Below are 15,834 nucleotides of genomic sequence, written 5' to 3' on the forward strand. Positions count from 1 at the left end.
TGAAACGACCCCCCCCGAAGAAAGGGGGTCGTGACGAAAGAGGTGCGAGTATGTAAAGCATAGAGTACATAAATCCAAACTGCAGGTGAGATATGAGTACAAAGAAGAAATACCAAATCAAGTATCAAACCTGTGCGGAAACATATACAAATAATGCAAATCAAAATCGTGCGTAACGCTCAGGAACGTGGCTACCACCCGACACTGGTGCCACAACACAACATACTCCAGAAGGTTTCAAATCTCCGTATAAACCCCACACATATCATATCACACACATATCATATCGCAACGTCTCGCGTCAGCAAAACAAATCATATCATTAACCATATCACAGCATAACTCCACATACGGTAACCGGCCCTATGGCGAGGTCTCGGAAATCGAAACACAACATACTGCCAAATTGATCATAAGGCGCACGACTACAAAGCCGGCCCGGGTACCGGCGAACGAAATCATAATCATCGGCACGAGCAGAGTAGTGCAGAAATCGTAGTGCACATTAAAAATAAATTTTAACTCAACACATAGTTTCATGTACATATATCTATATTAACATTAGCTAACTCAAAATAAGTATCACGTCAATCGGGATTCATATTTAAAAGTCGCGGCTCTTAAGTTATCAATTTTTCGAAAAATACATCGTAGGTCGTTCTTGGAAAATCTAGTGTCATACTTAGTGAAAAACGTTCAAATTAATATCATAGGATGTTTCAAACGAACCTTAGAGTCATAGTAAATGTTTCCTTTTCATATCATACGGAAATAAGACAAATAAACCAAATAAGGGAATTTCTCAGGACCTGCGGGCCCACCTCGGGTTAAGTTGAGGCGGCGGACATAATTTACCAACATTAGGTTCCACAGGGTTATCCGTGATAGTTTCAGAGCAATTTGGACTCATTTACGAAAGGTACGAAGGTTTACCCATTTTTATATCCAAAGATAAGCATTTTGATTCAATTGCGCTGAATGAATAGTAACTAAAATCAAACTCGAATCTCTAGGAGCAGGATTATCCCCAAAGTCACGTTTTCGGCCCAGTGGGTCTAGGACATGCCATATAAAGAATAGGTGAGCTTTACATACCTTATGCGCGTCTTACGCTCGCTTAAGCTCGATTCCCGTTTCGCCCAGAATCTACAAATGGTCAAGATTACCAAAGGTAAGTTATAGATTCTAAGTATTCAACTTAAGGTCATGTTGGTCTACCGAAATTTCGGCAGCACTTCCCCTATATATATAACATCCCCGAGAATCATCTCGGCTCAAAATATCAACAACAACAACCCAACAACATCAACAACCATCATAAACTACATTATGGCACAAAAGGCCTCCTTTCTACATAGTTCAACAATTCCCATCCAAACTTCACATTATCAAACTAATATCAACATTTTCTAGATTCATTAATTAATTCAATAGTATTCAAACATATTCCAATAACGTTCCATACATTATTCATGAATTCATGTGTTTCTACCAATTCCATATTCCATCCAACTCTTCCACAACCACAACAAAACTTCCAAATCACATTGTCTTTCCTACAAACTCATCAACAACAATCATAATTAACGTTTAAAACTTTCATTCCATCATTATATAAAAATCACATAAAATTCACATAAATTCCCATAATTACATACAAGCAACTTCAATGCCAATTCACCTCAATAAACATTCATTTGAGTTATAAATGCCACAACGACGCAATTAACAAACTAAGCAACCGCCAAACTCGTCTCCTTCACCATGCCATGGCTCACGGCCACCTTACCCCACACACACACACTCACGGCTGCACACACATACATCACTACTACACAATTCTCATCTTATTCCAATCACTATAACACTCATGCAAGTTCCATAACACAAAAGTGGCAAAATCCTTACCTTTTCTTGAAATTCCGACTTGCCGCAAACGTGATTTTTTCCGCCAAACAAATTGTATCACGTCGGAGAGCGTCTTGAACTTACTACAAATATGAGAAGAACGAGATTTTTGAGTTGAACACTAAGCTAGAAAAAATTATTTGTTGTTGGGGAAAGGGGTTCGGCCGAAGGGGGGGTTTGCTCCCAAGGTTTGTTTTGATTTTGTTTCTTGAAAGTTCTAAGGCACACAATGATATATATCTTAATCAATGGTCACATGTAATTCACATGACCATTTTAAAATGGGGCTTGGGCCAAGGCCTATGGCCGGCCACCCCTCAATTTGGGCTTCAATTTTTCTTCCAATTTTTCTTGGCCCAATTCGTTAAACACTCGTTTTGTAATTTCCGAAACTAATTTCCAAAATTCCAAATTTGCCCTCGGCCTTCCCCGATGTCCTTACACCAATAATTTCATAAACGACATAAGCATATTAACAAAAATCAAATTCTTGCCTTGTAACACACAAGTCTTAATTATTCTCATGATTTCTAAATTATGCAAAAACGCGGGACGTAACAGTGTTAATTTGGAATTAAGTGTTATGGCTAATGGTTGATACCTAATGACATTATTGTAGATCGTGAGAAGTCGAGATGTAAGTTCGGATTAGCTTAGGAAGCGGCTAAGGTATGTAAGGCTCAACTCTTCTTTCTTTGGCATGTCTTAGTGAAAAGTAAGTTATGACACGTACCCCGAGGTAATTCCACTCTTGCGGTCCGAGCATGTTTATGATCCATATTTGTCTCTTGATATTCATATTATTAATGTAGTCAAATTATGGTCTTTATTTTTTTCGCATGAATGGATTTCAAAGATTGCATAAAAGTTTGTTTTCAAAAAAAGTTTGTTTTCTAAACGATTCCAAAACTACGAACGTCCGTAACTTCCGTAGAAAGGCTCGGATCGCTTCGATTTGTTCGTAGAAAGTTCGAAAGTGAATAATGTTCGTAACCTTCCGAGGCGGACTCGGATTGGTTTGGCATATAACTATGATCCCTATGGTTTTGTTAATACGTTTATGATATATGCTATATTTCCGAATAACGTCCGAAAGATATTTGATATAACTATGGTCCGATTTGCAAATGACGTTCCGTTTAGACTACTTCATTGAGTCTATGATGATGTTTTATATGCATATGGTTTGTCACTACTCTGCTCGTGCCGGCCTGATGTATCTTTCACCGAGTCCCGGCCGGGTACGTATTCGTGCACATTCCTCTGCATTGTTCACCGAGTCCCTCACTAGAGGGTCGGGTACGGTATATACATATGATTACTACCGAGTCCCTCACTAGAGGGCCGGGACACGCTATGTGATGTGATGATGTGGGGATGGCGGCCAAGATGGCATACCGAGTCCCTTGCTAGCGGGGCCGGGACACGCTATTCACCGAGTCCCTCACTAGAGGGCCGGGTACGGTATATATATATATATATATATATATATATATATATATATATGTACGTGCATGCATACATGATGATGATATGATTTTACTTACCGAGTCCCTGCCGTAGGGCGGGACACGCTATATGTTATATGATGATTTTACTACCGAGTCCCTCGCAGAGGGCCGGGACACGTTATATGCATACATGAAGACGTTATGATATTAACATGCATGATATATGTTTTCAAAATCAAGTCTTATGATTTTCTGTACTTTTTATTTCAGTATAATCCCGCTTACTATTCCATGCTTTACATACTAATACATATTCTATGCATCGACCCCTTTCTTCGGGGCCGCATTTCATGCCCGCAAGGTACACCCAGATGAGTGAAGATATTAGTAGAAGATGTTCCAAATGTGGGATTGGCGAGCTCCATTGCTTCAAGTGCTGCCGAGTCGAGTATTATGTTATGGTATCATGTTTTGTGTTAGAGACTTTGCGTGAACGTTGTCATGTGTACAAGATATGTCGGTTGTATAAGTGTCTCCAAAAGTCGGTGTATCGTTATGTATTATGTTACAGTTTCTATGATTATAGATTTTATTTGAGTTCAGAAAGATCAAAAGTATGTTTGGTAAGGTTTTTGTTATGTTTTCATTGTACGACTTAAGGGCCCAGACCAGTGTGATTGTAAGTGTCACAAGAGTCACCGGGTTCGCTCGATATATATATATATATATATATATGCCCATCACATATATCGAATTAAGGGTGTGACACTATTATTCAACACGACGAGCTACAAGCTCGGATTGGAACCCATTCAAGGCCTTATACCCTTCTTGGTCTTAACTTTAACATACAACATAACCAGCATGTCACACCCCAATCTTCATCAGGGCGTGACGGGCACCCGACTCACCTCAGAGTCGAGCGAACCCTTAAACGTCAACTCAAAACTTTTTTTTTTTTTTTAAACAAGAATTGGAAATCGTAAATGAAATACCAAAATCGACCCGTGGCTCAAAGCATCTCAAAACATGTTATATATATATACATACGACATAAAACAAGGCGAGCCAAAAGGGCCTCTGCCATTTCTATACAACAAAATAATGGCCGGCAACGCCAAACAGTAACCATAACTCCCACCCTGTTCGCAGACTTCTACAGAGTATGACTGCGTAATATATAAAACTATACCAAAATGAACGACCTCGGAGCAAATGGAGGTCTCGACTCCCAGTGCTAACTCTCTCTAAGAAGCTGGGTCCCCTGGTTGCGTCCCGGAACCTACGGGCATGAAACGCAGCCCCCGAAGAAAGAGGGTCAGTACGGAATATGTACTGAATATGTAAAGCGTCACTGAAGCATGAATCAGAAAAGTACAACAGTAAGCAAGTTTAGGATACCAGTATGGATTCAATGTTTAATAAAATAGTCCCTTCGGACGGCCGCTTCCGGCCTAATAATATTAATGTTAACAACAATGATATTAATGATAATAATCCCCTTCGGGTGTGCCGGTCCCGACATCCGTCTATCCTGGCCCCTTCGGGCATGCCAGTCCCGAAATAAAATAATGGCCCCTTCGGGCATGCCGGTCCAGCATACGTCTATCCTGGCCCCTTCGGACATGCTGGCCCCGACATAATACCCCTAGCCCTTCGGGCATGCCACTCGTGACATACGGCTACCCCGGCCCTTCGGGCATGCCACTCGTGACATAATACTAATCCTAGCCCCTTCGGGCATAATAATAATAATAGTAATAATAATAATAATAATAATAATAATAATAATAATAATAATAATAATAATAATAATAATAATAATAATAATAATAATAACGTTGTGGAATGTAAACATAAGTCGTAAGTGAGACGAAATAGTAAAATCTCGCACCCCCTCGGAGTGGTTTTTAAAGAGTCTTAAATAATACATTATCGCACTCCCTTCGGAGTGGTTTTGAAAAGTCTTAAATAATAAAATCTCGCTTGATAGTTAGGACAATAGCCAAAAGCTTTTTTTTTCAATTGTGGTACAGAAATAAGTCAAATAAAACGATAGGAGAGGATCCGGAATAGTGGGCCCGCCTCGGGTCAATGGAGGTGGCGTACGCAAATTACATACACTAAGCTTTATCGAGTCGTTTATGAAAGTTTCAAGGTGATTCGATTACGTTTAAGCAAGTCATAGATGTTTGAACATTAATCTAGTAAGATATAAGGATCTCAATTCAATCATACTGAATGAATAGTGCTCAAATTCAGACTTAGGTTTCTATGAACAGAATAACCCCCAAGACTCAAATCCAGACCTAGTACACCTAGGACATGCCAAGAGAAGGAAAGGAATAGCTTTACATACCTTACGGATGTCTTACGCTCGCTTAAACTTAAATCCCGTTTCGTCCAGAATCTGCAAATGGTCACAATTACCAATTGTAAGTTATAAGTATTTAGAGATTCATTCTTGGCCCTTTCTTATTTACAGAAATTTGGGCAGCACTTCCCCTGAAAATACACCATCCCCGAGAATCCAACTCGGCCAATTTTACTCAACAACAAATCCGGGAATTTAACCCGGCCAAACTATCAACATAGAGTCAACAACCATACTAACAATTTCCATATTCAATCCAAACTACATTATGCTAACTCAATTAATATACTACTTCCTTCAAAACCTTCCAATTCCAATAAAACAATAATAGCCTTACAATATATTTTTCCAACAACACCATACCAATATCATTGTCTTCTATACATGTAAGAACATAATATTCACCTCATGTTAATTTCTAAGATAAGTCTCCAACTACTACAACTTCACTAAGACCATTAAGCTTCTATTATCAACGTCAAATCTACAACACAACAATCAACATACTAAATAAAATTTGTTCACCAATCAATAAATATACACGGCCAACTCACACTACACACCCACGGCCAAACTTCTACTTCCATATTCATCATAATTTTCATGATTTCCATTCAACTTCATTCACTCTAACATCCATAAATCTTCTATAACATAAAAAGAAAACATAACATCCTTGCCTTTCCCAACCCCATGGCTCACGGCCATGCACATACACCACACTCCCTTAATTCTCATCCAATTCTAGTCATTCTAACATGCATACTTATTTCATAACACAAAAGAGTAGAATTCTTACCTTATTTTTCAAATTTCAACTTGCCGCAAACGTCGTTCTCTCGTCAAACCAATTATACCACGTTGAAGAGTGTCTTGAACTTGCTAGGAATTCACAAAGAACAAAGCTTTTGGATCAAGATTGAAGCTCCAAGAATTTTTTTCTTTTCTTTTCTTTTCTTTCTCCTCTTAGCCGATTGCTCTTCTTTTTTTTTCTCAATTTTTCTTGAAGTTTCTATGGTCATTCATGCATGATTATCTCTTATATTAAGTGGTCATGTGACCACCACATGCATGGGCTTGGGCCAACATGGCCGGCCACCCCTCTCTCTTTTGGGCCTCATTTTTCCTTTTTTTTTTTTTGGCCCAATAATTTGGCTACTTTGTATACTTCAAGAAATAAATTTCCAAAATTCTAATTTTGCCCTTGGCCTTCCTCCGTATTTCCACACCACTATTTTTCATGAACAACACACACATACCTTAATCCCATTCAACATATGACCTTATTCTTACAAATCACAATTATGTCCAAATTTCCCGAACGTGCAAAAACACGGGATATAACATCCTCCCCCCCTTTAAAACATTCGTCCTCGAATGTTAGATGAACCTTATAAGGCTTACAAGTATTTTGGGGAAGGTTCTCTAGGTGGGCGGCACATATAAATCATTTATTAATTAAGACAATCAACTACGGAATTTAAATTACCTGATGGTGCATCCTGCGGTGCCTCGGGACCTGGTCTCCCACCCAGTGCATAGATACGATGTGGCCCCGTACTGGAATTAGGTGCTCTACCTCCGCCTCTACCTCGGCCGGAAGAAGTCTGAGGTCCTGTCTCGGGGGCTCTTACCGAAGGTGACGACGCTGCTACCGAGTTTCCAGGGACAGTATGGCCCGCTCCTTGTGGACAATCTCTAGCATAATGCGTCGGATCACCACAAGTATAACACACACCCCGTCGGCATTGTCCTACATGACGCCTTCCGCAAGTCGCACATCGAGGAGGGGCCATCACCTCTTGCCCCGACCCGCCTCGCTGCTGAGAACCTGACGCATAGGAAGAACTCTGTCCTTGCCGAGGGAAAGTCTCTCTACCCCGCTGAGGTCCACGAAATTGTGAAGGTGCACTATACTGGGGCCCTCGCTCTCGCTAGTGGAACCCTTACTCCGACCTTCCGTCCTGGCCTCTTCGGGGTCGACCACCCCTGCTCCGAAGTAGCCTCTCGTTGGCGCTTACGATCCTCTGCCCCCCGAGCATAAGCTTGGATACGAGCTATATCTATACCCGGCTGCATTGCCACTGGCATACACATCTCCTGCAACTCCGACTCCAATCCTATTACATATCGGTGAACTCTATCTTCCATTTCCTGCACAATAGTAGGGGCATATCTAGCTAAGGAATCGAACTCCACACTATATTCTCTAACAGACCCTGTCGCAGGTTAAGAAACTTGTCAACCCTTGCCCGCTTCAATTCGGGTGGCATATAGTGGCGCAAAAAGGCATTCGAGAATTCCCGCCAAGTCGGCGGAAGGGCATCACTACCCCTCGATAATCTCCAAGGCGGTACCAATTTATTGCTATGCCTGCGCCCTATGCAAGAGGCTAACTCACCGTATTCGTGGCCGATGCTCGCATCACGTTTAAAGTACGCTGCATACCATCTATGAACTCCTGAGGATCAGCATTAGGGTCCGTGCCCTTAAATTCTGGAGGATTTAATGTAAGAAAATCTCGTGCCCTAGCACTGGCAGCCCTATCTGGATATTCGTGACTCCTATTCTGTTGTCCGGCATTTCGGGTGGCAAGTACTTGAGTTAACAAACGTATAGCATCTTTCATTTCTCTAATCTCGACGCCGGGCATCCGACCGAGAGACGAGAGATACGGATGCCGGTGGCCGGAGCTTTGGGGGCCGGATCGGGTGCCCTCTTAGCTCGTCCGGAGATGGGGAGGTGGGAGGACTCGGGGCCGGATGCGTATTCCAGCGTATGCCCGAGCTCTAGTAGACCTGGGGGCTTGGCTAACTACCTCATCCCCAACTGCTTTGCCCTTCTGGGCTGCCGTCGCTTTACCCTTCTTAGGCGGCATTACTGAAATCATAAATTATTAGATTAGGGACCTTACTTACGACACAGCTCTATCTGCACGATCTTTACCATGAAAGAAAGAATGACACCCTATTAATGTCTCGTAGCTTCCTGTTTATAGATGTGGTGCACAACACACCGATAAACAAGACTCTACTAGACACGATCTGCGAACATGCCGAGGACCGACTCCGCTCGATACCACTTTGTCACACCCCAATCTTCATCGTGGCGTGACGGCACCCGACTCTCCTCGAGTCGAGCGAACCCTTAAACGTCAACTCAAAATTTTTTTTTTTTTTTTAAACAAGAATTGAAAATCGTAAATGAAATACCAAAATCGACCCGTGGCTCAAAGCATCTCAAAACATGTTATATATATACATACGACATAAAACAAGGCGAGCCAAAAGGGCCTCTGCCATTTCTGTACAACAAAATAATGGCCGGCAACGCCAAACAGTAACCATAACTCCCACCCTGTTCGCAGACTTCTACAGAGTATGACCTGCGTAATATATAAAACTATACCAAAACAGGAACAGCCTCCGGAGCAAATGGAGCTGTCTGACTCCCAGTGCTAACTCTCTCTAAGAAGCTGGGTCCCCTGGTTGCGTCCCTGAACCTGCGGGCATGAAACGCAGCCCCCGAAGAAAGAGGGTCGCATTTTAATATGTACCGAATATGTAAAGCGTCACCGAAGCATGAATCAGAAAAGTACAACAGTAAGCAAGTTTAGGATACCAGTATGGATTCAATGTTTAATAAAATAGTCCCTTCGGACGGCCGCTTCCGGCCTAATAATATTAATGATAACAACAATGATATTAATGATAATAATCCCCCTTCGGGTGTGCGGTCCCGACATCCGTCTATCTGGCCCCCCGGGCATGCCGGTCCCGAAATAAAATAATGGCCCCTTCGGGCATGCCGGTCCAACATACGTCTATCCCGGCCCTTCGGACATGCCGGCCCCGACATAATACCCCTAGCCCTTCGGGCATGCCACTCGTGACATACGGCTACCCCCGGCCCTTCGGGCATGCCACTCGTGACATAATACTAATCCTAGCCCCTTCGGGCATAATAATAATAATAGTAATAATAATAATAATAATAATAATAATAATAATAATAATAATAATAATAATAATAATAATAATAATAATAATAATAATAATAATAACGTTGTGGAATGTAAACATAAGTCGTAAGTGAGACGAAATAGTAAAATCTCGCACCCCCTTCGGAGTGGTTTTCAAAGAGTCTTAAATAATACATTATCGCACTCCCTTCGGAGTGGTTTTGAAAAGTCTTAAATAATAAAATCTCGCTTGATAGTTAGGACAATAGCCAAAAGCTTTTTTTCAATTGTGGTACAGAAATAAGTCAAATAAAACGATAGGAGAGGATCCGGGAATAGTGGGCCCGCCTCGGGTCAATGGAGGTGGCGTACGCAAATTACATACACTAAGCTTTATCGAGTCGTTTATGAAAGTTTCAAGGTGATTCGATTACGTTTAAGCAAGTCATAGATGTTTGAACATTAATCTAGTAAGATATAAGGATCTCAATTCAATCATATTGAATGAATAGTGCTCAAATTCGACTTAGGTTTCTATGAAAAGTAATAACCCCCAAGACTCAAATCCGGACCTAGTACACCTAGGACATGCCAAGAGAAGGAAAGGAATAGCTTTACATACCTTACGGATGTCTTACGCTCGCTTAAACTTAAATCCCGTTTCGTCCGAATCCGCAAATGGTCACAATTACCAATTGTAAGTTATAAGTATTTAGAGATTCATTCTTGGCCCTTTCTTGTTTACGTAAATTTGGGCAGCACTTCCCCGAAAATACACCATCCCCGAGAATCCAACTCGGCCAATTTTACTCAACAACAAATCAAGGAATTTAACCCGGCCAAACTATCAACATAGAGTCAACAACCATACTAACAATTTCCATATTCAATCCAAACTACATTATGCTAACTCAATTAATATACTACTTCCTTCAAAACCTTCCAATTCCAATAAAACAATAATAGCCTTACAATATATTTTTCCAACAACACCATACCAATATCATTGTCTTCTATACATGTAAGAACATAATATTCACCTCATGTTAATTTCTAAGATAAGTCTCCAACTACTACAACTTCACTAAGACCATTAAGCTTCTATTATCAACGTCAAATCTACAACACAACAATCAACATACTAAATAAAATTTGTTCACCAATCAATAAATATACACGGCCAACTCACACTACACACCCACGGCCAAACTTCTACTTCCATATTCATCATAATTTTCATGATTTCCATTCAACTTCATTCACTCTAACATCCATAAATCTTCTATAACATAAAAAGAAAACATAACATCCTTGCCTTTCCCAACCCCATGGCTCACGGCCATACACTACTTCCACACATACACACGGCCATGCACACACACACACACTCCCTTAATTCTCATCCAATTCTAGTCATTCTAACATGCATACTTATTTCATAACACAAAAGAGTAGAATTCTTACCTTATTTTTCAAATTTCAACTTGCCGCAAACGTCGTTCTCTCGTCAAACCAATTATACCACGTTGAAGAGTGTCTTGAACTTGCTAGGAATTCACAAAGAACAAAGCTTTTGGATCAAGATTGAAGCTCCAAGAATTTTTTTATTTTCTTTTCTTCTTCTTTCTCTCTCTTAGCCGATTGCTCTTCTTTTTTTTTCTCAATTTTTCTTGAAGTTTCTATGGTCATTCATGCATGATTATCTCTTATATTAAGTGGTCATGTGACCACCACATGCATGGGCTTGGGCCAACATGGCCGGCCACCCCTCTCTCTTTTGGGCCTCATTTTCCTTTTTTTTTTTTGGCCCAATAATTTGGCTACTTTGTATACTTCAAGAAATAAATTTCCAAAATTCTAATTTTGCCCTTGGCCTTCCTCCGTATTTCCACACCACTATTTTTCATGAACAACACACACATACCTTAATCCCATTCAACATATGACCTTATTCTTACAAATCACAATTATGTCCAAATTTCCCGAACGTGCAAAAACACGGGATATAACACAGCATGCTAACAAACATATTCTTATAATTTTCCAGCCTTATATCCATCTTCAACAACACATTAACAGTCTAACAAGAGTTAACAACAACAAAGAGAATTTGTAGGTGCTACATAGCCAATTCTTCTCCTAGCTTGTAATACCATCGTCAATACCAACACTTAGACAAGCATAACAACAACAATCACAACATAACCAAGTTATTCTCCATAATCTCCAGCTATAAGAAGTCATAAATATTGTCACGACCCAACCCCGTAGGCCGTGACTAGTGCCCGATCTGGGCACCCAGACATATCTAGCAAACATTATCTCAAACATAACGAACGCGATCAAATATATAACAGAAGCCGATAAGGCTATATTTCCAATTTAGATAGTTTCCAGAAAAATTTCGGCAGAGTTTCCTTTGTTTTATGGACTAACCAAAATAACCCTGCACACAGAAAATACCAACAAAGGCCACACAGGGCCAACAAAAGATCATATACATAAGCGGACCGGCCGCCGCGGCGAATGGGATCGCCCAACACACCAGATACAAACACAATCATACGGAAGTAGGCACAACCCACAAAATATGTCCACAGACCTCTAGACAGACAAACAGAATCATATGACGGGACAGGGCCCCGCCGTACCCAAATAGTCCAAATATACATAAGGATAAACATGACAGAAATATATACCAAAATGTACGCTTCGGATCAAAGGAGCAACCCAATATAGCGAGAGAGTGTGGCCTACGGTGGAGGATCACCAACGTCTGTACCTGCGGGCATGAACGCAGCCCCCGAAGAAAGGGGGTCAGTACGGAAGAGTGCGAGTATGTAAAGCATAAAGTACAAAAATCCAAACCGCAGGTGAAATGTGAGTACAAGGAGAAAATACCGAATCAAATATCAAACCTGAACAAAAACATATGCAAATAGTACAAACAAAATCGTGCATAACGCTCAGGAAATGTGGCTACCACCGACAACGGTGCCACACACAAGACATACTCCAGAAGGTTTCAAATCCCGTACAAACCCCAAACATATCATATCACACATAACATATCGCGACATACCGCGTCAACAAAACAAATCATATCATCTGCCATATCACAGCATACCTCCATATGCGGTAACCGGCCCTATGGCGAGGTCTCGGAAACCGTAACACAGCATCTATCGCCGAATTTATCGTAAGGCGCACGATTACAAAGCCGGCCGGGAACCGGCGAACGAAGTCATAATAAGGCACGAGCGGAGTCGTGAGCAAACAATGCAATTGTATGTCAAAATAGCCTTTCAAAACTTGGTTACTTCATAAGTTAATTCGTTAACCAAGATGGTCAAATAATTAATTAGTACGGAAGTTTATTTCCCAAATATTTCCAAAGTGGTACGTATGGCTCCAAAACATAGCCTAGTATTTCATAGGGTTCAAAACATTATTTCATAAGGGACAATTACAAAATCGAAGATTCTTTATCGAAGCTTATCCAAAGAGAGATCTGGTAGGACAAATAAGGCATCTCGGGGTTAGCGGGCCCACCTCGGGTCAAGTCGAGGTGGCAACCATAATTTACGGACGTTTAGAGTCTATAAGATCATACATAAAGATTTCAAAGTAAACTGATCACCCTTACGTAGGTTTCGGACGTTTGATTGCTTTCTAGCCAAAATAGAGTCACTAGGCTTCAATTGAATTGAATGAATAGTAGCCATTTTATAGATCGGATTTCGAGGAGCAGAATTGCCCCCGGGGTTCCGATATTAACCGAACATACTAAGACATGCCAAATGAAGGAGTGGGGAGCTTTACATACCTTAGATACGTCTTATGCTCGCCCAAAACTCAAGTCCCGTTTCGCTCAAAATCTGCAAATGGTCAAAGTTACCAATTAGGAATCTTAAGGCTTAAGAGTTCATTTAACTTTGTTTTTGTCTATCGGAATTTCGGCAGCACCTCCCCTATATATATGCCACCCCGAGACTTAGCTCGGCTCCTATACAACAACAACAACAACTCACAATATCTCAAACATCACAAGTTATAACAAATTCACTCTAACGTCAACATTCTTTCTTTCTACATAATCTAACAACTTCCGTCCGAACTTCACAATATCGAACAAATATCAACATTACCATATTCATTTACTTATTCGAAGTTATTCAAATACATCCCAATAATATTCCGAACGATGCACATGAATTCAAGTATGCCGTCGAATTCCATATTCTATCCAAAGCTTCAACAAAGGCGACAAACCACCAACTCGCATTATTTTCATCCAAATTCATTAACAACGACTACAATTCACATTTAGAATTTCATTTCTACAATTATATAAAAATTATGAAAAATTCACATAATTTCCCATATCGCCATACAACCAACTTTAATGCCAATTCAACTCATTAAACATTCATTTGAGTTATAAATGACACAACGATGCGATTAGCAAGCTAAATAAAACATAATTCACCTCCTTCACCACAACCATGGCTCACGGCCACCTCATCACACACACACACACACACGGTTGCGCACACACACTCCAAAACTACGGAATTCTCGTCTATTCTCAATCCCTTTAATATTCATACAAATTCCATAACACAAAAATGGCAAAATCTTTACCTTTTCTTGAAATTCCAATTCGCCGCAAACGTCGCTCTTTCACCGAACTAATTGTATCACGTTAGAGAGCGTCTTGAACTTACTACAAATATGAGAAGAACAAGATTTTTAGAATCAACACAAGGCTAGGAAAATTATTGTTTTTTTTTTTTTTTCCTATGGGGTTCGGCCGAGAGGTCCTTGAGGTGCTTTCTAATTTTTTTGTTTTATGCTATGTTTCTTGAAAATTCTAAAGACCACATGGATATATATCTTGATCAAGGGTCATGTGATAATCACATGACCACTTAAAATGGGGCTTGGGCCAAGCCTTTGGCCGGCCACCCCTAGATCTTGGGCCCAATTTTTCTTCCAATTTTTTTCTTGGCCCAATTCGTTGAACACTCGGTTTGAAATTTCCGAAACTAATTTCCAAAATTCCAAATTTGCCCTCGGCCTTCCCCGATGTCTTTACACCAATAATTTCATAAACGACATAAGCATAATGACTAAAATCAATTTATCTCCTTATAACATACAAGTCTTAATTATTTCCATGATTTCCAAACATGCGAAAACACGGGACATAACAAATATAGCCTCAAAATAGTCCAACCATAAGACAACAACATCTCATATCATTTCAAGTACTAGCTTGTAGTTTTTCATCCAAACAACTTTACCAATATGAAATTAACCTTGAGTACAACCAACAAGATATTAAACTTACCTTGTGTAACACCTCGTGCATTCGGGCTAGAGTTCGACTCGTAAGACGGGGGTATAATGGAACTACTATGAGGAGTATAGGAAGTGTTTTGAAAACTAATCAAGTCATAAGAAGAGTGTTTGGACAAAGCAAAGTTGGAAGCCACTCTACGGAGTATGTTTTCAAGTGAGTTTGCAGAAGGTATTACTTCAAGCGAATATAACCCCTTTATTAATTGGGAATTTGGGAAAACTTCCTTGATGAAAGTTGTATCTCTTTGACATGTCTTTCCAACGGTATAATATGGAGGTCAAACGTACATCTGTACAAAAAGTTATGGCCATTTTACTCAAAAGTTACAAAACTATCAAATGAAATACGGCATGTAAATACAATCCGTATTTTGTGACCGTATTTTGTGAAAAATTCAGTCTAGACATTCTGTTTTATGCCATGATAAAATACAGTCCATAAATACGAACCGTATCTCAAAATACGGACCGTATTTCTCCCGATGCAGTTAAGTATAAATACACCAGTTCAGTCAGCTAATTCTATTTTTCATTCCTTCAAGCCCTAGAACGAAGTTCCTCTTCTCCCATCAATCCAAGAAATTAAGATAAGCCATTCCAACCCCTTCCAAGTCAATTCTAACATGTATTCATGCAATCTAATTAGGAAATCATTGTTCGTAACCGTATTCAATCTACTATGGCTATCATGTCCCAAGTAAGCAACAACTATACCAACCTAATGGATTTATCCACCATCTTCATGCCCCAAGGCTAAACATATAATCTCTGTCACT

Source organism: Lycium ferocissimum, unplaced genomic scaffold (assembly GCF_029784015.1).
Source record: "Lycium ferocissimum isolate CSIRO_LF1 unplaced genomic scaffold, AGI_CSIRO_Lferr_CH_V1 ctg2039, whole genome shotgun sequence".
Taxonomy (NCBI): domain Eukaryota; kingdom Viridiplantae; phylum Streptophyta; class Magnoliopsida; order Solanales; family Solanaceae; genus Lycium; species Lycium ferocissimum.